General features: G+C 40.7%; 1 pseudogene; it reads right to left on the reverse strand.

The window, feature by feature from the left end:
* Positions 1-292: 292 nt before the first annotated feature.
* LOC119850628 overlaps positions 293-22,771 on the reverse strand; it is a 107,458-nt pseudogene continuing 84,979 nt past the window's right edge.

Raw genomic sequence — 22,771 nt, forward strand, 5'->3', positions numbered from 1 at the left:
CTTTACAATAACTGATCCATATAATTATTCAGGTATTTGCATATTTATATGTATTTAATTAGAAAAGGTAAATGTCAATTTCCAAAAGTGTCTTTGATGCACACTTTGCTCAATGCGAACATTTGAAGGGCCACATTCTGCCTTTTTGGTTTTCCCTGTCTAACACCAGGGAGTTTTTCTTTTATTATTTGTGAGAATTATGATTCGTTTATAAAGGTTGGTTTTAATATGGCAACTGATATTGTTCGTATCTGTGCACTATTATCTGAGTAGATTGACTCTACTAGTTATTCTAGTTTAACTCTGTTGATAATATGAGAACATCTCTGCATGGCTGAACTCTCTGTCTGTCTAACTTGGCCTTTTCATATACAACATATTTTGAATCATCAAATGAATATGAATCATCTCTTGCCAATGGTTCTTTCCTAGTAGAAAGTTTCCCAAGTTCAGAACAGATAGTCAATGTGTCTTTTTCTAATGTTAATTTTCAATGTGTGCATTATTTCCGTAGCTTTTCCTATAATATAAAATGAGCTACTTTTCAGTCATTAGGACAAGTCTTGAAGCCCCAGTGGACATTTTGTCAATTTAAGGATTGTGTAAGGACTTCAAAAGACTGACCTCATATTAATAATACTGCCCTTTGATTTTACTTTTGGATCCTACAGTTTTATTTTTGGCTAGTCTCTTTATGCCTTGTCTTCACTAGGATTTAATAGTTATTTTTAACATGTGTTAGATTTTCCCAGTGAAGGCAAGGCCTGAAAGTGTTTCATTCAAGTCCATTTTGACAATGCAACTCAAAATGTACAGTAACAGCCAAAACACTGATAACAAGCTAACTCTCCACTGAGTTAATGATTTGTTCCTAAATTGTAACTATAATTATCTTTTCCTTTTACCGCCTATCTTTGATTTTAATTTCCTAGGGATGTATACTATATTTGAAAACTGAAACATTCATGAAAGTGTATTTTCTCAGTAGCTTACTGGCATTAGTGTTCCAGCCTTTTCAGTGATTCACTTTTAATTACACATCAAAGACTAAGGCCCAGATTATTAAAGGTAATTTAGGTGTTGTAGTGGTAACCGATTTAAGAGCCTCAGTGCTTGTCTATACAAACACTTTGTTTGTGAAAGCTGGAGTGCAAATCTACCCCACACTAGCCTGCTGTTCACTAAGGGTCCACGTGAACCCTGCTGCCATATATTAAAAGTTCCATAATGCACTTTAATCTGTTCCCATTTCAAAGCAGGGTAGCTCAAAGAGCACTAGGGGGCATTTAGCACATGGCAGGCTATTGTAGGGTATTTTTACACCCCAGTTTGCCACAAATTAAGTGTTCATTTAGGCAGGACGTAAATCTCACTTTCAAAAGGATTTAGGCACTTAGGAGCTAAAATTCCATTGACAGTCAATGGGATTTTGGCTCTAAAATGCCTAAATCCCTTTTGAAAATGAGACCTAGGCTTCTAAATCAGTTATGCAATGCCATGCTCAGCATTGTACTGCCTAGATACCTTAGATATATGGGCCTAAGATCCTGCTTCTCCATTCACTTACATCAATGTGAATCAGGAATAACTCCACTAAAGTAAATGGGCAAAATCCTGGATCTATCCAAGGCAATGGCAAAACTCCTATTGACTTCTGTGACTCCAGGATTTCATCCAATGGTTTACACTCATGTAAAACCAGTGTAAGTGAAAGGAAAATCTGGCCCTTGGTTTTAATTTTTTACTTTTGCTTTTCTACAAATATAATATGGGGCAAGGCCTTTATCTGTTAGCACCCCTTTGTGGCAGAATGGGGAGCTACACCATTGGACTGCATCCCCCTTATGCTACCCCTTATCCACACACTCCCATGAATCTTGTCTTTCCAGGACATAATTCAGTATCTGCCCATGTCTATATGGGTTCAAGCAGGGTCACCCCTTTAGTCATCTTCTCTAGGTCTACTAGCCTACTCACCTCCCTTAATCCTTTCTTCCAGCCAGGGCTGCCTCAAGGAAGCATGCAAGCCCTTTAATCATTTTTCTATGGTTGTCAGTGAAGTATGAGAATACTGTAAGTTGTGTTCCCCAAAGCCCTATGCCAATCATGTGACAAATGAACTGCTCCATAGTCCTTGGTATGTTATCATTCAAAATTGTTGTGCATCTTCTAAGTCTAATCCTCTTACTTCTGAGGTAATCAACAGCGCTGTGCTCTCGCCATGGGTAAATCTGTACAACACTGTCTCTGTCTCTTTGGTCACAGGCTTTCAGGATCCACTCACAAGCACAGTCTTCAGAAACAATGTTGTTTTTCATCCAAACTAACTCCTCATTTGGGTTTCTAATTATTATGGCCTCTTCTTTCCTATGGCCATCAATAAAGAGCTTATAAGAACTCATATCTGAGCCTCTTGCACCCACAATATATTGTGTGTAATGCTATCTGTTCTCCCCAAGAGGTTCTCCTTTACCTGTACAACAGCTCCATTTTCTTTAGGGCCTTGCATTGCCGTTTCCAAATCTCAGGTCTCAGAGAGGAGCATTAACCCCTCCTCTTGTACTTCAGCTGCTTCTTGGGCATGCCTTTTTTTCCTCACCAGCTTGGAGGCTTTCCCTGGCAGGCACAGCCTCACCTGATCTGTCTTGGGCCTGACATTCCCTGGGGTTCAGTTCCTTGTTTGGGGCTACCTTTTCACCCTCCAATGATTCAGTCTTCTTATCCTGTGTCTTGATAACCTGGGACTCTTGAATGGCTTTTTCACAAAGCTCCCTCAGCTCCTTCTGTCATTCATTGTCCTCCTTTTTTTATGCTCATGCAGACTAACACTTGCTCTCGTTTTATGGCTACAGCTAGGATCCAGTCCCATGAAGAGCATATTTCCTCTAGCTCCTGCAAGGCTACTGCCTTTTGGCCCTCTGGGGTGCTGAGTTGTGCCATGACTTCCTTTTTGACCCTATCAGCACAGCAACCTTATTTTCTACCTTTCTCTATTCCAGTGGGGATTGTTTGTTGGGTAGCTGGAGATCTTACTGCAGCTTCTATAGTTGACACAGGCTATGGACGGACATGCTAAGTCCTTCACTGAGTGGTGAATCCATCCCCTTAAAACTTTGTGCAGGGTGCTTGAATAATTACCCCATTCTCCTCTGGGGATGCAAGCTTCCATATCAACTGTCACCAGGCTTTCTATTTCAAAGTTCATGCTTGTGCAGTTATTGCACCTCTGTGCCTCCTCCTGGACTGTCACCTTCAGTTCGCTCATTTCCTCATTTTGCTCCAGGAGGTGGTTGTTGGCTTACAAGGATTCTTGTAGCTGAGTTTAGAAGTTGTCCCATTGCCCTATGAGCATCTCTTTCTCACTCTGTTGCTGCTGCAGCTCCAGGCTAAGCATTATGCTCTGGTTTCTCAGATTCATCTCCTGGATCTTCAGCATCTGGATCTGGTCCTGGCAGGCTTGTTGAACCACCTCACGTGCCTTCTGCTGGCTATGTAATTGGTCCTTGGAGACACTCTGCGTAGATGTCTGAAGACCTGTTACAGTTTATGGTTTTGAAGCTGCAGCAATTTCAGCTCCTTGTCCTTCCTGTCCTGGATCTCCTCGATTTGTGGTCTTGCTATGACTAAAAGGAATTTCCTTCTCTACCAGTAGCTGCAGGAAACTCTCTTCAATGTTTAATGTGCTTATCCAGCTCATCCTTAAGTCTGGAGATCTGTTTATTTCAGTCTATACACTCTTCAATTGTTCCTTCCTTCAGCAGCCTCTGCTCTTCTTTCTCCATCAGCAGCTGCAGGGTCTGGGAGGGGCTGCTGTCTGGTATCTGCCTGTCTGCAGGCTCTGCCTCTTGCCTTGGGGGTCCTGGGGCCTATCCTCTACCCCCCACTCCTGTCCTCAGCCTGATGGAGTATTTCCTTTTGTATTGCTCCTGCAGGGGTGCCACATTTTTCTGCAGCGCTGTGTTCTCAGGCTGTAGCTTCAGTTGCTCCCTATCTATTGGGCCCGGGGTCTGTGAAGCACTGGGACTCTGTATCACATCCTCTTGTCCTCGTCCAGCCATTCAGTCTGAGAACACTTCTCAGAGGGCTTCTGCTTGAGCATGCTGTTCTGGAGATGAAAGTCATCCTCCGGGCTATGTAGCTTGTTCTGGGGTATCTCATTCTCATGGAGCAGCACCTCAATTTCCCAAGACTTTTCACTTTTACTCACAGCCTTCTTAGCCATGTCAGATTCCTTGTCCATAAATACTACATGCTGGTCAGCTCTGCACTGTTCTTCTGCAGCTCATCTGTTAGCTGATGGTTGTGAGTCTGGAGTTCTAGCAGCTGACCCTGCATGCACTGGAGTTCCTCTTGGTCATCTTCTTATCTCAAGACATGGCTGTTACTTCAAATCCTTTCAACTTGGTGCTGGCCAATGTCTGTCCACCCTTTCTGCAGCATCTCTATTGGAGCCAAAAGGCTTGTTCAGGCCCTTTCCATTAACAGTCCCTTCTTCCCCTGGGTTGCCTCGTGGCCATATGAACCTGGTGCTTCCTGGACTCTGAGTCCTATTGCTGTTGTTGCCAGGTTATCCTTCCAAAGCAATGAGGGAAGATGTGTACTTGGACACCATCATATCTCCTATCATCCTTATAGTCTCTATAAGTCTATATTTGTTTTCCTAAACTGATTGTCCCTCATTATGCTTTTGCTGTGGCACTCCTCAGTTTGAACTATACAGTACTCTCAGCTCTGCTTCCCTTCTAAAGTTAAGGTCCCTGGCCTTGCGTATTGGCCACCAACACAACTGGTCCCTCCCAGCCACGTGCCATCCGGCCTTTGATATCTTGTTCATGTGCACAGTCCTTCAGTGTGGGGACTGCTTTAGACATCGCCTAATGGAGCAGCACCCTCAACTGCTGAGCCTCTTGGATGTTAACCCAACTCTTGTAGAAGGCCACATTCCCTATGCAATTCCTTAATTAGTCCCTGTATCTTAGACTCAACTAGGTAACTTATCTCCTACTAACTCAATCTACCTGATTGGTAGTCTCTGGGTTTGCTTCTCTTTTTGGAATAATTTTACTAGGAAAGCCCACATTTTCATCTACAAACTGAATAAATGTTCCACCATCTCATTAGTAATCTTGCTACACCTGTTTCCTGAGACGCTGAGGACTTTGGGACCTAGGCTGACCTTCCCCACCTTCTAAGCGATTTTTTTCTGGCTCCTGTATTATGCCCTTCAAACTTCTCAAACTCTTATGCCCTGAGGCTGAAGGAGACATCACCATATCCACAATAAATGGGGAGAAGTGTGAACCCCATTGTTGAGCACTTACCCTGGTCTCTATATCCTGGGTCTGCCCAGACATACAGCCTCTGATACCACTGTAGTGATGTCCCATCTGTGGCTTAGAGCTCTTTCTAGACAATGTCTCTTTACATCCCCCAGCTCCCCACACTTGAAACATATTATCCCTAGGACTTCACTCTTCTCAGTAATGAACTATGATTCATCAAACGTTTTGTTTGGCTTTATTATCCACTGGGGTCTCTGGCATCTGAGATGCAGTGTTCTGCATAACCTGGATCTCCCCAAGTGTGTCAGTGCTCTGCATCATCCAGCAACCCCTTTGTCTCTGCCAGTCTAGGGACAAGCCCAACTTTCTGGTTGCTGTGGTGGATACTGGGCTCCCTACCATTCCCAGGACAGGTGCTCCTGGAGTCATTGCTGCTACTCCATCTGTAGATATGGGATATCCAATATTTAGTGCTCAAGAGGGATGTAAGCATTTCTCTGTATCATCATCCTTCCTTTATGGGACGGGCTCTCTCATCCCACTTTTCATACCATGTGTAGTATGGGTCCTTTATCTGTTGGTGTTCCTTTGTGGTGGGGTGGGGAGCTACACCACCTGACTCCATCCCCCTTTCTGTCACCACACACAATTCTGTGTTTATCAAGTCCTTGTTATGGCCCAGTCCTTTGGCCAATAGTCTCTGTCCCCTTCAGGATAATGGGGAGTCAGAAGTTCCATGGCTCCAGTGGGACCAGACAGCATTAGGTCTCTTTGGTTTAGAGCCTTCTCCAAAGTCTTTGGATGAGTAGGCAGGGGAACTCATGCCTTTCCACTCTAGTCAGCTCCTGCTCAGTGCCCATGTTTGGAATAGCCAGATCCAATCCTTCTTAGTCCCTTGCTGCTCCCTAAGCTACCTCTCCTCTTCTGTAAGCTTCCCCAGCCACCTCCTGTGCCACTTCTCCTTCCTTGGAGTGTCAGCTTCTCAGGCAGATTCTCACCAGTTTGCTGGAGGGATCCTCTCTCTGTTCTCTCACTGAAGTCAATGGCAAATTCCCATTGATTTCAACAGGGCCAGGGTTTCACCCTTTAATTTTTATATTGGTCATATTTGCCATTTACAGTAAATGTTTAGGGTCGGCCACTTGCCCACCCATAGCAGCACTTCACCTGGAGTCTCCTTCTCTGCCCCTATTGCCCCTCAGTCTCCTGCTCTCCCCTACTTTGTGCCCTAACTTTCCTTTGTCCTATTTAGCTTTTAAACATTTAACATTTAAATTTTTAAATCTAAAAGTGTTGATTAAAAACACATTTAAAGCCTGATCAGGGCAGGGGAAGCAAGAAAGACTCATCCAGTAGTTTGGACACCCACATGGGATTTCAGAGACCTCAGTTCAGTTCCCTTCTCCACCACAGACTTCCTGTGTGACCCTTGAACACTTAATCTCTCTCTGCCTCAATTTTGTAAAATGGGGATAATATCACTTCCCTACCTCACAGGGGTGCAGTGATGACCCTGTTTTCCTCCCTTCCCCATACCACATAGCTTGCAATGTCGATATAAAAACTTTTGATTAACTGATGTCTGATTGTCATGGGTATCAATGTCGGCAATGAACACATCAGTGCTTCAAGTGCTGTGAGGCTTTGTCACCAATGTATTTGTCATTGAGCTCTGTAGTCATCAAAGAGTCCCATATAATGGCATCACATGAAGGCAGACAACTAAATATTGACAAATTTGATAAGTGCTTGTATATAAATGCTAGATGTCTAAATGTAAGCAGGGTCTGAATGAATTCTTCTCTGACAGCTAGCTAGAGACTTTAGGTGTGTTCATGTAAATACAATTTGCTCCTGCTCTGCTTAGATATCCAGCAGATAGAGCAGTGTTTTGCTCAAAATAATCAACTTTGGCTGGTGTTGGGTTACCAATCACTTTAGTACTGAATGCAGGGATAGTGAAATGCTGTTACCAATGCTTTAATTATTGTATGAATAAACGGGAGCAGAACTGTACTTAACCTGCCCCAATGAGGGGGCCACCCTCAGCTGAAAGGACCTCATTAAGCCAGCAGCTTGAATGCCAGAGCCCTGTGAAAGTAAGAGGGGTGGGGACAGGTGTCCTAGCCAGGAGGTATGGACCCTTCCCCAAGGGTCCTCCCTGGATTGTTTTAATCTATTTCCCTCCCCCCAATGCACACACACACTTCAAAGAAAGAGCTAAATAGGCTTCATTAGGTGCCTCTTTGTTATTTTAAATGCTTAATCAGACCTGAAATCAGTTGTGGTAGGATTGTGTTTCTGCCCTGCCTGAGAGCTAAAAATTACTAAGAGACTGATGTGCAGAGGTCACAGCAGAGAGGCAGGTGGCAGCAGAAGGTGACTGACAGTTGGCTGGTGGTGAGCAGCCAACTGGAGGAGAGGGGCGGCAAGGGTGGTGCATAGGCAGCCAGCAGGAGTGGCCGGCGATCAGCCAGCGGGGCAGCTGGCAGAGAAGTGTGGTGAGTGGCCAGCAGGGCAGGTAGCAAGTGCGCGGGCAGTAGAGCGAGTAAGGTGCCTCTTTACCCCCCCATCCACCCAGGATGGGAGGTGAACTCTGCAGATGAACCTCTGAACTCTGAGTCTGCACTGATCAATGACAGCAACTGTGAGTGGGGTGCAGAGAAGGATCAATCACGTGAAAGGGACTTTTGAGTTGCTGGATTTAAGAACCTGAGAGGAAAAGGACACTGCCCAACTTACTTGGGGATGGGTCTTTTGCTCATAGTTTGTTTATGAATCCTGATTGTGGTGTTTTCCCAAATTAATGCTGAGTTTCTCCCCTCCTTTTATTAAAAGTTTCCTTTCTACACTCAGACTCTGTGCTTGCATGTGGAGAAGTATTGCTTCTCAGAGGCACTTAGGGGCAGTGTGTAATTTTCCCAGGTTACTGGGTGGGGGCTCAAGCCAGCCCTGTGTTGTATCAATGGAAAGGAACCCCTAGATATTGAACTCGGCTCTGGTTGCTGCTGGCTGCACCTGCAGAAAGGTTACACTAAGATGAGTGAACTTGAGTGCCGGTATTATGAGGATATTGATATAACAGGCATCACAGGAACTTAGTGGAATGATAAGCAATGGGAAATGCAGGGTACAAAATTATATAGGAATGACAGAGTAAGTTATGCTGGTGGGTATGGCACTATATGTGAAAGAAAGTGTAAAGTCAAATATAGTACAAAACTTAAATGAATCAGTCTATACCATAGAATCTCAGTAGATAGAAATTTCATGCTTGAATAAGAAGATTATAGCAGTAGAAATGTGCTACCAGTCACCTGACCGGGATAGTGACAGTGGTTGTGAAATGCTCAGGGAGATTAGAGAGGCTACAAAACCAGAAAACCAAGCAACAATGGAGGATTTTCAGCTATCCCCATACTAATTGGGAACATGGCAGCATGCAGAGATATAATTTTTAGGTACCATGAATGATTGCTTCTTGGAGCAGCTAGTCCAGGAACCCACAAGGGGAGAAACAATTCTTGATTTAGCCCTAAGGGAAGCCCAGTATCTGGTCCAAGAGGTGAACTGCTCAAAACTAGCAAACATAATGTAATTTTAATTTAAAATCCTTGCGGGGGGAAATATCAAAGAAACCCACTATAATAGCATTTAACTTCTAAAAGAGGAACTACACAAAAATGAGGAAGCTAATTAAACAGAAATTAAAAGGGAATGTCACAAGAGTGAAATGCTTGTAAGCTGCATGAAAACTATTTTAAAACACCTAATAGAGGCTCAAATTAAGTGTGTACACCAAATAAAAAAAAAGTAAGAGGACAAAATAAAAAGACTAAACAACAGAGTAAAAGATGATTACAAGCAAAAAGGTATCCTTTAAAAATTACTATATTTTTCTCAGTAGGATTTGATTTCTAGTGTGTAAAAGTGTAATTTTTAGCAGGCCACAAAAAAATTTGAAAGGCAAGTAGCAGACACAAAAACTAACAGCAACAAAATTTTGAGTACATCAGAAGCAGGAGCAAAAGTCTGAAAAACAACGTGGCCATTGGATGACTGAGTGCTAAAGGAGCACTCAAGGAAGACAAGGCTGTTGGAGAGAAGTTAAATGAATCTTTTGCATCAGTTTTTACAGCAGAGGAAGTGAGGGAGAGTCCTGCAGCAGAGCTATTCTTTTTAGGTGACAAATCTGAGAAACTGTCCCAGATAGGGGTGTCAATACAGGAGGTTTTGGAACAAATTGATAAGTTAAAAATAAGTCACCAGTACCAGATGGTATTCACCTAAGAGTTCTGAAGGAACTCAAATATGAAATTGCAGAACTACTAACTGTGCCATGTAAGCTATTGCTTAAATCATCTATACCAGATAACTGGGGGATAGCTAATATAACACCGATTTCTATAAAAGGCCCCAGAGGCAATCTTGGCTATTACAGGCCAGTAAGCATAACTTCAGTACCAGGCAAATTGGTTGAAACTATAGTAAAGAACAGAATAATCAGACACATAGATGAACACAATATGTTTGGGAAGAGTCAACATGTTTTTTGTAAACGGAAATCATGCATCACCAATCTATTTGAATTATTTGAGGGCATCAACAAACACATAGACAAGGGTGATCCAGTTGATATAGTGTACTTGGATTTTCAGAAAGTTTTTGACAAGATCCCATCCCAAAGGCTCATAAGCAAAGTAAGCAATCATGGGATAAGAGTCATGGTCCTCTAGCAACCACACACCACACAACAGAACCACTAACCCAGGAACCTATCCTTGCAACAAAGCCCGTTGCCAACTCTGTCCACATATCTATTCAGGGGATACCATCACACGAAAGCTACAGCTCACGAAAGCTTATGCTTTAATAAATTTGTTAGTCTCTAAGGTGCCACAAGTACTCCTTTTCTTTTTGCGAATACAGACTAACACGGCTGCTACTCTGAAACCTGTAGTTAAAAGTAGTAAACAAAGGGTAGGAATAAGTGGTCAGTTTGCACAATGGAGGGAGATAAACAACAGGACCCCCCAAGGATCTGTACTGAGAGCGGTGCTGTTCATAAACGATCTGGAAAAAGGGTAAACAGTGAGGTGGCAAAATTTGTAGACAATAGAAAAGTACTCAAAATAGATAAGACCAACCCTGATTGCAAAGAGTTCTCGCAAAACTAGGTGACTAGGCAACAAAAAGGCAGATGAAATTCAATGTTGATAAGTGCAAAGTAACACACATTGGAAAACATAATGCGAACTATAAATATTCAATAATGGGGTGTAAATTAAGTGTTACCACTCAAGAAAGATTTTGGATTCATCGTGGATAGTTCTCTGAAAACATCCTCTCAATGTGCAGCAGCAGTAAAAAAAAAAAAAAAAAAAGGCATCAGAATTTTAGGAATCATTAGAAAAGGGATAGATAAGACAGAAAATATCATAATGCCACTCTATAAATCCATGGTACTCCCACACCATGAATGCTGTTTGCCCCATCTCAAAAAAGATATATTAGAATTGGAAAAGGTACACCGAAAGACAACAAAAATTATTAGGAGTATGGAACAGCTTTCATCTGAGAAGAGATTACATGTTTATCTCAGAATAGAGAAGACCAATGAAGGTATGATAAAGGTCTATAAAATCATGGTGGTGAGAAAGAGAATAACAGTTTTTTATGCAATCATGTAACACAAGAACCGGGGGTCAGCCAATGAAATGAAAAGGGAGTATGTTTAAAACTAACGTAAGAATGTACTTCTTCATACAATGCACAGGCAACCTGTGGAAACTGTTGCCGGGGGATGTTGTGAAGGACAAAAAAGTATAACTGGGTTCAAAAAAGAATTACATAAGTTCACGGAGGATAGGTCCATCAATTGCTATTTGCCAAGGTGGTCAGGGATGCAACCTTATGCTCTGGGAGTTCCTAAGCCTCTGACTGCCAGAAGCTGGGACGGATGGCAGGGGATGAATCACTTGATAATTTCCCTGTTCTGTTCATTCCCTTTGAAGCATCTGGCACTGGCCAATGATGGAAGACAGGATACTGAGCTAGATGGACTACTGGTCTGATCCACATGGCCATTCTTTTGTTTTTATGTTGTGTTCTAAGGGTAGGATTTTCAAAAGTGTTCAAGACTGTACTCAAGTACTCAAATCTTCCCCTATTGAAACTTGACTTCAATGGGAGCAGAGTCAGACCAGCATTAAATGCTTCTGAAAGTCCCTCTATCAATTCAGAGTTCAGCGACCATCTGGAAGTAATGAACTGGCAGTGGAACGCAAAGTGCTGATGTACCAAATTAACACAGCACCCAGGTGCTGATGTGTTATTTCCAGCTGTTGATCAGTCTCCATCATTCAAGTGCATAGACTTCAACGACAAGCACATTAGGATCTTGATGTTGTGGTGCTTTTGTGCCAATGTGTTTATCGTTGCATTATATTATTGCTAGAGCTGGTCAAGTAATGTGGAAAGTTGAAATACTTTTTCAAAACAAAGGGCAAGTATTTTCCAAAAAATATCCCCTTTTTCTTTTGCCCAACTCTAAAAATCAGGTTCAATAAAACTTTAAAAATGGTGCTGTTATTTTCCTTGATTCTCTTTTTTCCTTTGCTTCTATATTTTTTCTTGCATTTCTTTGATTGCTATCTATGTCTCTTGGTCTCCCCCACTCATTTGTTTCCTATTACAGATTTTTTTCTCCTCTGATTCTCTATTTCTTCACCTGAACTTATTCCTTTTCCATTCCAATATATTCTCCTTCAGCGTACATCTCTGTGCCCTATATTTTATTCTATTTTCATACCTTCATCATGTTTCTTCTCTTGCTTCATCTCTGTCTCCACCTCTCACTTTCCATCACCACATCTAGATTACCCTGTCTAGGCCACCCTCTACAGTACCTCCCCACATTACTCTTTGTCAAACTTTACATTCCCTACTTCCACCCTATTTTCTTTGCTAGTTCACACCTTCTGTCCATTCCCCAGGCTCCCCTCTCCACCCCATACCTTCTCCAGCCTCTCCCAATCCCCATGGTTTGCCAGTTCCAATCTCCATCCCCTCCTCCACGGGTTTCACTCAACAGTTCACACTTTGCATCCCCCGTTAAAGGTAGATAAAGAGTGTGGAGAAGTGGCCCCTTCTTGGCCCCATTTCAGTATTAATATCCATGTAGGTGTTACAAGTGAGTATGGCCTGTGCTCCCCAAAAAGATACTGGCCACCTCCTATGCCAGGTCACAACCAGGAGAAGTTACTTGCATAGTCTTGTCTTTTCCCACCCAGAAGGGTCAGCTAGGAAAGAATCCTATGGGCTTAAGAACATAAGCTTTTGTATGGAGATATAAGTAAGAGGTTCTTGCTTTTAAGAGAAGTTTATTAAGAAAGGGGAAAAAAGTTTTTGTTGCAAATGTTCCCTTATGTTGAAATTTGTTTGAAGATGAAAGATTAATGCTCAATTGTTGGATTAACAAAGTATGTGAATAATAACTATTCAAAAAGGAAAAAAATCTGTTGTCAGGCACACAGGTATGATTCCTCTTGACTTTATTGGGAGTTACACCCCTGTAACTAACAGAAGACTTTGACCTCAAATATAGGATTGGATGCTGTGCATGTGTTTATTGTATCATGATCACTGTTAGCGAAAAGATTTTGAGGAGGAGAGGGAGGGAATAGAAAGGGAAGCTATCGAATGAGGGGGATATTCTTGGCTCATAAATCCCAACACATTGAAACAGATAATAAACCCCTAACATTTGCATTCTTTTAAGCCAGCCCCTGCCTAAAGTTCACTCCCGTCCTGAAATCTGCTGAACTGTTCAGCATATCTACCCTGAAGTAATGAATTGGCAAGCCTATTTCTTATGATGATTAATGAAGCCTTTCAGATGCAACCCATTATTTGATCCAAAGTTAAAACAGTGGTTCACCATTAATCACTATAAGGAATAGGCTCTCAGATTCATAATTCTAAGCAACCCCATTTCATTAAGGATCACAATCTTTCTTTTGTTAACCCAGAAGCTCCACATATTTCACAGCCCTTTGCTAATCACCTTCCTGACATTCTATTTCCCGATTAGTTTAAATAAAAAGTCACATTCCCTGGCAATATTTTTCTGAGCCCCCAAAGCCTTTGAAAATTGAAATGTCTTCTTTTACATTTAAAAAACTCTGCTCCCATAAAAAGATGCCTCCGTATATTACAGATGAGCCAACATTGGCACCCAGTGGCTGAACAAATTAATCACAGACTGAGATTCTCTTGAGGCTACTTTTATTGTTCTTCAAAGACCTTTTTTCCATAAAGGTATATGTGCTATTTAAGATAGATGTGCTATTCTCAAATAGCATACCAGCCCAGTCCTACCTGTTCATAATTTTGAACCAATGACTTTAAAGAAAGGTGGAAAGAAAACACAGATGTTTTGAACCTGATTCTCCTCTCCCACTGGGGTAAATCAGGAATAACTGCATAAAAGTCAAAGTGGTGTAAATGGTGTAAGTATGAGGAGTGTCAGACCTTTCATCTCTACATTACCTTGTCAAATTTGTTGCAGGCCAGAATTGACTGAAAGTTGTTATCAGAGAGCAATTATTTGGTGTCCTGAGTAAATGCAATAGCAGTCACAGGCCATTACCAGCACAGACGGCACCAACAGACACCCTTTATGCCAGTCTCCACCGAGAGGTCAAGGATTAAACAGATAAAAGGCCAGACTGGCTTTAAGCCCCTATCTGCACTATAGGCAGGTGAGGAAGGGCCACAGATCAGCCAGAGTCCCTCAGATTATTTTCTTAAACTCCTTTGGACGAGTTCATGCTGGTGTGGCACCTCGATCGACTTATTATGTATTCCTCCCATGAGGCCAGATCTCCTGACTGGCACAAAGGGAAAGTTGTAAACTTTCTTCTTGGCCACTTCTTCATGTGAACTCCTTTTGTGGTGTCTGCTCTGATACTAGCACTGTAACATGGTGTCTGTGTTTGCTGCCCTTACTGCCCGTGTTGCACCTGTCATGTGGACAAAGAGGCTTCAGTTATCTGGACTATCCATCTGGCTCCTTTCACAATCACTAAATTCACTGTGAAATTTTAAAGGAAATCTAAAGAGCTAAGTGGAGGAAGAGGATTATAATACTCAAGTTGGACTGTAAATAATAATAATTAATCAATGAATTAATAACACTTAGTATTTATGAAGCAGTGCTGATTTTGAAAGCACTTTATAAACATTCAGGCCCAGACATAAGATGAGATAGTCCCTCCAAGTCTGTCTAGGGTTGAAGGAGAACCTGGAGACTTGCATTGGACTCAGCCACAATCAAATCCCCAATGAGCTTGGATGAGCAAAGCGTGGATTAGCATTCAGGAGTTCCGGACACTCAATCTAACACTCATTCATCTACACTACGTTCTGGGGGAAAGTCTGAAGTTCTAAATTTGTTATTGTTCCAAACTGAAACCAAAATCCAAAATTTACTGCAGAATGGAAATTCAAAAAAACCCCTCATTTGGAAACACGAAACATTTCCCTTAAATAATGTTGAATCATTTTGTTTTGATAATGATGAAATATTTCATTTTGATGGGGGTAAAAACAGTTTCAAAAATGTGAAAATATTATCATATAATGTAAAGTGTTAAATATAGCATATCATATTAAATATATTATACATAAATATAATGCAATGTTTAAATTACAATTGTAATATAATATAAACAAACAAAATTAAATGAAATGGTAAAGCCAAAACACAATGTTTTCATCTTGTCACAACAAAATCTTTCAACATTATCAAGAAGGAATGAGAAAGTCAAAATGATTTGGTTAGATTTTTCTCTCATTAGAAATCTTGTTTAAATTACACATTCCCACGAAACATTTTAATTTTGATGAAACTCCATTTTCTGATGGAAAACTCTTCTGTTTAAAATATTATGACCAGCTCTAATCACTAAGCCCATTTTCAGATGTGTAAACGTAGGAGAAAAGAAGTGACTGTCTCAAGGCTACACAAGTAGTTAGTGGCAGAGTCAGGGATAAATTGCAAGGCTCCTAAGTCCCAGTCCATTGCTCTCTCCCAGTCCATTGCTCTGTGCAATGCTTTCCCCACTTGGTTATTGGGATGATGTCCATATAACTATTGTTTCAATTAGCAGTGAGTAAAACTCAGGCTTTAGTTTGGGCCAGCCCAGTCCCCAAATAGTAGCTGAAGGGACACCGATAAATTTGCTAATCCAATTTTTTCTTTGGCTGTTTTTTCTATGGTGCCCCATTTATCTCCTGCCCATAATACAATTCTAAATACTTATAAGTGTGAATCTGGGTCTAGCACTTGAAATACAGATGCAGCATGGAATTGGACTGGATACCTAAATGCAGATGTTCGTTTATTTATAGACTGAAACAGATCAAGAGATGAAAAGGCAAAAATATCTTTAATTTATAACATTCAAAGCAAGATTATCCAAAAAGAACACAGCACTTAAAGGATGAACGTAAAATAAATACTAAATCAAAATGAAAGTCTCATATGGAGAAAGCTGATAAGAGTTAACTTTCTTACCACTTCAATGTACATGTCTCATCATGCATATTTAATAGTGCAGCCAAGACTATCAAGATATACAGTAGCACATACAGTGAAGCACATTCAAGGAGCAAGTTTCATGGACATACCAGGTAAAGCTACTCAGCTCATGAACTGAGTTTTTATTAAATATGCAAAAACTGGAATAAGAGAAAAATAAATCCATTCTGGATGCCGATCACCTTGCATCTTTATTGGAGCCTTGTACTGGTAATAGTCTCACAGCGGAGTGGAATATTTGTTCTCATGCCCTGTCAAATAAAAAAATACTTTCCCTCATGAATTTTGAATACAAGCTCTGCATTGGTTAGGTATGCTCAGCAGAGATATGCTTTCTGTAAATATTTTCCTTTTCTGTCCATCAGATATATCACACTACAGCAGAAATGGTAGCAGCGAAAGTTTGAGTGCATGTGCATGAGAAGATCATCAGTAGTTGGACAGGTGACAGACTGCAAAGGTAGTATCTCTACAGTAGATGCCATATTTGTATAAGTCTGCATATGAGTATATGCATGAGTAGTTTTTAGTGTTGCTGAAAAGTGCCCAGGAAAATGAAGTTTTCTATTTACCAATAGAAAAAGTGTCACAACTGTCATGTGAGCACAAGCTTTCTCACGCTGCCTCACCAAGGCACCTCAACCCTGACCCAGATGGACTGTCTTTCAGAGTAAGAGCCTAGTTCAGTCTCCAGGCCTATTCAGAGTCCTTGCCTTCTTGGCTGATTCTCTCCGTAAACATGCCAATTACTGACATTTGCAGTGTTAGCTTTGCAATATTGACATCTGTCCACTGAGCATTCAGCTGACACTACCAAATGCTTAATGTTCTCAGAATTGCCCTTTTTATTGTTTGTGATTTGGCAAAGGATCTATTTGGACACCGCTTGACTACACTCATTAGCCACAGCTAGAGAACATACAATTGCTCATCTCAACATTGCATATCTGTCTCCAAAAGAAGGGTTTTTTAAAAATTTATGATCTGACCCAAAGCCCATTGAAGTCAGTAGAAACTCTCTCTTTGATTTCCACAGGCTTTGGCTCAGGCCCAAAGCCTCTTGAATGGCATAGCTATTTTTGATAAACAAAATGTATGGTGCTAATTTGAGTTTTCCTGCTTTTTGAGTGAGAGAGGCAGAGGGATCATAGAAAAGGCTATAAATAGTAATTAAAAATAAATTTTAAAATGGACACCGAGCTGGACAGAGGGAAGGAGTATTTTGCAAATTCATTTTTGTGAAAATTCCCCTTCTTTCCTTAAGGTGGCAGCATGTATTTACAGCTCTTAAATCACAGGCAGTGGTTTCACTCCTGCAGGGGAGCGTTCATTGTGTGTGTTCAAATATTGCTGGTTTAATTTTCCAGAAAATCTGGCACAAGCAATTAAAATGTTAATATTGTGAGGGAAATGCCTCTGTTGAAGTTCAAGAGTCAGTTGTGCTTGGTGGAAGGAGGAACAGTCTATTGATTTTGAACAAGGTCATATCAGACTTGCCACCTGGATTATTTTTGTTTGCCTTGATCAGCTACTGAGTCCTTGATTTCACAGTTAGTTTGAAACCACCTTAATGGAGAAAAAAAATTCCCACTAAGAGTTTTTTCATTACAGAAATGTACTCCTTCACCTGTTTATCTCTGACCACCTGTGTACCTCTGTGTTTCTTAACAGTAGCTCATTAAAGAGATAATGCTTTAAATTGGCAAGACCAAATTCTGACACCATTATTCACACTGAGAAGTTCTTTCTGAATAGTGCCACTGAAAGCAGCAAGACTACTGGCGAGTCCTTTCTTTTGGACATATGTGTCATATAACACTACCCACCTGGGATTGTGCAAAGACCCCACAAATCGATCCCTTTATTTCTTATGACTTTAAAAGCCACAGTTGTAGAATTTATTTTATTCTGCAATGTAGCAAGAATATGATAAAAGTACAGTTCTGCTTTTTTTATGACCATTTACATTGATCAGCATGTAGACTGCATAGCATTGAAGATGGCCTAAGGACACTAACAATATATATGCACAATCAAATAGTCAGTACATGTTTCATTATGTCATTAAGAGCAAGAGAGAGCTAAGGGGTAGATGCTGCCATCTCAGTTTTAGTCTTTTTGGGGACACCTCCTTCCAACCCAAGCATATATTCCCTCATTCACAAGCCAGAGAGCTCTTATTGCTCCCCCTTCATGACCATGGCTACACAAGAGATGAGAAGACAGGTAAATATGGATTTTTTTGCTTAAAGTAAAATGTATTATATTATTTCTGGAGATATTTCTGGCCATGATTCTCTAAACCATCTGCATAGATAAATGCATTAGTGTGTCTATGCAGTGTTGTTGTAGCCATGTCAGTCCCAGGATATTACAGAGACAAGGTGGCGGAGGTGATATCCTTTATTGGATCAACTTCTGTTGGTGCAAGAGACAAGTGTTTGAGCTTACACAAAGCTCAGACCTGAAGACGAGCTCTCTTTTAGTTTGCCTATTTCATATGTCTAATTACCACAATTGCACATGCTCACTGGTTCATTTTGTGTGCAAATGTCATGTTAGGTACATAACTGACCGTAGCATGTGCAATGCGTCTGAGTTGTGTTAGCACACATGGCAATTTTGTGAACAGCTGCACATGTTGCAATGGGGGAGGTTTAGATTGGATATTAGGAAAAACTTTTTCACTAAGAGGGTGGTGAAACACTGGAATGCGTTACCTAGGGAGGTGGTAGAATCTCCTTCCTTAGAGGTTTTTAAGGTCAGGCTTGACAAAGCCCTGGCTAGGATGATTTAACTGGGACTTGGTCCTGCTTTGAGCAGGGGGTTGGACTAGATGACCTTCTGGGGTCCCTTCCAACCCTGATATTCTATGATTCTATGATTCTATGACTCTATGTGCTTTACACGCTAAGGTTCAGATCCTGTCATAAGAACCACACAAATAGAAATCTTGTGCCTGCATGGTGTCCAATTTAAACAAATGGGCAGAGATTTCTTTTCTTGTGGATCTGATTGCAGGCTAAGGTCCTTAGTTTGGAAAATCAGGTTGAAGGTATGTATCATGTTTAATCAGAGTTTTATGATTACCTTGCCAATTGAGTTTGGGTATTATAAAGCAGAATATATTCAATATTGATTTGAAAACTAATAATCATGAAAGTGCAACTTTATAGCCTGATTGCCTTGGGTTGAGTTAATACAGACTTTCCCTGTCAGATGGGAGACAAAGCCCAGCCTGTCTCTTCCTATATTCCCACAGAAAGCACAACTGTGAATAACCTAAATAGCTCAGTGTTAGCAATAAAGGATACTAGCACTGCTTTGGACCAGAGCAGCTGGACAGCCTTGCTGCGGTAACAGGAATATAAGAAAACCCAAACTTTATGGACAAAAGTTTGTACTTTTCCCCTTTCACGAAAGATATATGATTTTAAAATAAAAATACCCAAGAAAGGACCAAAACATGTATGAATTCAAGGCACAGAGAGACTGAGTTATGATTTGTTTAATCCTTCACTTTTTCCTTCTCCAGCAAGTCTCTAAAGTCTCTTGCTTTGAATTTATGACATGCAGTACAAAAGAGACTGTCTATAGATTTAACATTGACATTTCCTTCATGCATTAATCCTTTGAATCCCATTTACTGTACATTTCTGCTGAATGACAGAAAAATGATGATTTTTTTATTAGTGAGCAAATTATAATGAGGAACGTTTTCACCACTGCTCAAGAAAATACTGAATGGGAGTCAGAGCCCTTTGAGCACCGGAATGTGCCTTTACTGTTCTATGAAAATATAGACTCTTTCATGAAATAATGCTATTTATCTGACAATGCCTGAAAACATTTTATACCACAATCAACAGGACTACTCAAAGTATGTAGTATGCCAGGATTACATAGTTCCTGTATAGGGCCTTTAGTAATGATTGTTTGGGAACGGGATATATGGATGCTGTGGGTAGGTGTTAAAGTCCCTTTTTTAAAAAATCCAAATGTGCAAACAATATAAGAGTAATACTATTGCATACAAACTGAAGTCAATACTTGTTTTGATTATGGTTTGTGCTCCAAACATATCTGTCATATGCCTGCTGATGTTCTCTGTACCCACTGCCAAATCATTCTTTCCTGTGGCTGGGGTTTTTTACAGGAGCTCAGCTACTAGGGTGTTGAGTAGAACTGATCACAAATTTTCAAATATTTGAAATTTTGAGGGAAAAAAATTGCTAAATATTTTCAACATTCTTTGACCAATCCAGTGCTAAAGGATGACTAGCTAGAGAGTAAGAGAGAGATTTGTCCGTAAAATACCATATCCTCTCTGGAGCTGTAGAAATATTGACAGTATGATTCCATAGTTTATGTAGGTTCTTTTTTACTCCAAGATAATATGCTTTTAATTTTAAAAAGCAAAACAGAGAGCAGTTGATACCAGGTAATAAATGCACTATGATCAGGATAAAATAACCACAAGAAAGAAAACTCAAGAGATAACTGTTCCCATACTGCTTTAGCACACCCAGCAGAGTAAGACTTGGAAATACTTTCCAGGCCATAAACTTTCACAAAGGGCTGGAGTACTGCATTTTTCTTATTAATTCTGACTAACTTTGAGCCATCAAAGAATGGAGAAATGACTTCTTCAGACCTACTCAGAGAGATTTCTGGTCAATCAAACCTGCAGGTCATTCCTGGAAAAGTGATCACAATGTTAAAGATTTCTGCATATTCCCCTGAAGTCTACAACGTCTCTTTTCCACTATGCCACTCCATACCAAACCTGTCTAAAGACTTCGTTGATGGCAAGAGGTTACGAGTCTTCCAAATGCAGATGATGGCTTATTTCCTGCAAGGATTTAGACTAAGATTTTTAAGAACCCATGTTAATGAATGATAGTTAAAGTCATATCATAATCATTACTTATTGTCAAGGCTCAACTTGACCTACAAAGTCTCAGATGAGAATCCATTTTTTAAAAACACATATTTTAAAAAATAAAATAAATTATTTTTATCCACTTATACTTTGCACAGGGCTAGATCCTGCCATGTGTTGTTCAGGTAGATTAGAAACCTCTTCCCATCTAATGCAATGATGCAACAGTTGTGAAGGATTACATCCTAGCTAAGTGGGAGCTCAGCTAATATACCGACCTGTACCCAAGGGCAGTAGAGTATCCATTTGAAGGCATTACCTGTTTTCTTGTCCCCCTGAAATAAGCAGTCGACACTAGGAGTGAGAAGGGGACTCAGTGCTTTTTTTACGCGCAATGGAAAGGTGCACTACACAATACACTGCCTTCAAGACACAGCAATATCTGGCAAAGGCAGAATTGAGTCCTAAAGGTCCAGAAGGCATCTGCCAATGACAGGTATCAATTGTAATGTAAATCATTTCATTTTTCAACCCAGGGGACATTCTTTTAATTAAAAAGAAAATTCTCTCTTTCTTTTTCCCCAGAGAAAAAAAATTCCCTTGTGACAATGGAATTTTTCCAAGAGGAGGAAAACTCCTTTCCAATCAGTCAGGTTTTCATAGTATTCTAAGGGCTGCACTTAGCCAACACTCTCAGAAAAACAAGTGTGCTTCAGAACCTAGGCTGCTGTTTGGAAGTAATTATACATGATGAAATATACAAGGGGAGACAATACAGAGCCTGATCTTGAGAAGTGCTGAGCACTTATGAGGCACTGAACTCCATCAGCTCTCAGTGACAGTTGTTAAGGGCATGCAGCATTTTGCAAGAGTGGCTAAGCACCTTAAAGACTCAAACCATAGCTCAGATTTCAGAATATTGCACTGACAAGAAGTAGATTTTTTTTTAGTTTGTTTTTATTTCTGGCCCGATTCTCATTTACCTGAAGGCCCCTTTACACCAAATTAAGAAACATTAATATTACCCACTCTTAAACTGATTGAAGAGTTACCCACTCTCATATCAGTTTAAGACTATCCTCACAAAGGAGTTGCAGCTGATTTAGCTACATCAATTTAGTTACATTAGTGCAATTTCTATATAGATAAGCTCTTATCTTAAATTAGAATCAAAACCACTGTGGCCCAATTGATTCTATTACACAGAGAAACATCTTTTTTTCATTACAACAAAAGCCTAAATTTAATGCAGGTTTAGATATGAATGTCAAAATGTGATGGGGTATTTTATCTATATCTAGAGTGACTAGACAGCAAGTGTGAAAAATCGGGATGGGGGAGAGGGGGTAATAGGAACCTATATAAGAAAAAGACCCAAAAATCAGGACTGTCCCCATAAAATCGGGACATCTGGTCACCCTATCTATATCAAGTCTGTTTCCAGGCATCCCTGGGGACTACATCTCCAGTTAGGGCATGTCTACACTACCACATATGTTGGTATAGCTTCTGTAACTCAGGGGTCTGAATAAACCACCCCACCCCCCAGAGTGACATAAGTTAGAAGCTCCAGTACGCACAGCACTATGTTGGCGGGAGAAGTTCTCCCACCAACGTAGCTACCACCACTCATTGAGGGTGGGTTAATTATATCGGAAGAGCTCTCTTCCATCGGCATAGAGCAGCTACACGAGAGATCTTACAGTGGCACAGGGGTTTGTGCTGATGCAGGGAGCAATAAATGATCCCTCTCTGTGCTAACTTGAGTGAAGCATAATGGTGTGACGTAGAAGATTAGTAAAAGACTGGTCTTTATTGCCTGGACTCTGTCATGTGACAGCTCAGGGCTCAGAGTTAGTAACCTTGGGTCAAGGTTACAAATGGTAGCATCTCTGTCTCATGGCAGAGTCAGTACCATTGACTCCATTGGGTACTGTTGCACAGTGACTCTAGCACTGTGAGACAAGCCCACAAAAGCAAGGAATGTCAAAGCTGACTCTGTGC

Source organism: Dermochelys coriacea, chromosome 2 (genome assembly GCF_009764565.3).
Source record: "Dermochelys coriacea isolate rDerCor1 chromosome 2, rDerCor1.pri.v4, whole genome shotgun sequence".
In the NCBI taxonomy this organism is placed as follows: Eukaryota; Metazoa; Chordata; order Testudines; family Dermochelyidae; genus Dermochelys; species Dermochelys coriacea.